This window comes from Procambarus clarkii, chromosome 43 (assembly GCF_040958095.1).
Source record: "Procambarus clarkii isolate CNS0578487 chromosome 43, FALCON_Pclarkii_2.0, whole genome shotgun sequence".
Classification (NCBI taxonomy): domain Eukaryota; kingdom Metazoa; phylum Arthropoda; class Malacostraca; order Decapoda; family Cambaridae; genus Procambarus; species Procambarus clarkii.
This window is the reverse complement of record NC_091192.1, coordinates 27,085,537-27,086,844: the sequence shown is the minus strand read 5'-3', so window position 1 is coordinate 27,086,844 and position 1,308 is coordinate 27,085,537.

The following is a 1,308-nucleotide window of genomic DNA, read 5'->3' as shown; positions in this document are numbered from 1 at the left end:
AGACGGGAGACCTACCAGAAATATGGAAGACGGCGAATGTGGTCCCAATATACAAAAAGGGCGACAGACAAGAGGCACTGAACTACAGGCCAGTGTCCTTGACTTGTATACCATGCAAGGTGATGGAGAAGATCGTGAGAAAAAACCTGGTAACACATCTGGAGAGAAGGGACTTCGTGACAAATCGCCAACATGGATTCAGGGAGGGTAAATCTTGCCTTACAGGCTTGATAGAATTCTACGATCAGGTGACACAGATTAAGCAAGAAAGAGAGGGCTGGGCGGACTGCATTTTCTTGGATTGTCGGAAAGCCTTTGACACAGTACCGCATAAGAGGCTGGTACATAAGCTGGAGAGACAGGCAGGTGTAGCTGGTAAGGTGCTCCAGTGGATAAGGGAGTATCTAAGCAATAGGAAGCAGAGAGTTACGGTGAGGGGTGAGACCTCCGATTGGCGTGAAGTCACCAGTGGAGTCCCACAGGGCTCTGTACTCGGTCCTATCTTGTTTCTGATATATGTAAATGATCTCCCGGAGGGTATCGATTCATTTCTCTTAATGTTTGCGGACGATGCTAAAATTATGAGAAGGATTAAAACAGAAGAGGACTGTTTGAGGCTTCAAGAAGACCTAGACAAGCTGAAGGAATGGTCGAACAAATGGTTGTTAGAGTTTAACCCAACCAAATGTAATGTAATGAAGATAGGTGTAGGGAGCAGGAGGCCAGATACAAGGTATCGTCTGGGAGAGGAAATTCTTCAGGAGACAGAGAAGGAAAAAGACTTGGGGGTTGATATCACGCCAGACCTGTCTCCTGCAGCACATATCAAGCGGATAACATCAGCGGCATATGCCAGGCTGGCCAACATACGAACGGCATTCAGAAACTTGTGTAAAGAATCATTCAGAACTTTGTATACCACATATGTCAGGCCAATCCTGGAGTATGCAGCCCCAGCATGGAGTCCATATCTAGTCAAGGATAAGACTAAACTGGAAAAGGTTCAAAGGTTTGCCACCAGACTAGTACCCGAGCTGAGAGGTATGAGCTACGAGGAGAGACTACGGGAATTAAACCTCACTTCGCTGGAAGACAGAAGAGTTGGGGGGACATGATCACCACATTCAAGATTCTGAAGGGGATTGATAGGGTAGATAAAGACAGTCTATTTAACACAAGGGGAACACGCACAAGGGGACACAGGTGGAAACTGAGTGCCCAAATGAGCCACAGAGATATTAGAAAGAACTTTTTTAGTGTCAGAGTGGTTGACAAATGGAATGCATTAGGGGGTGATGTGGTGGAGGC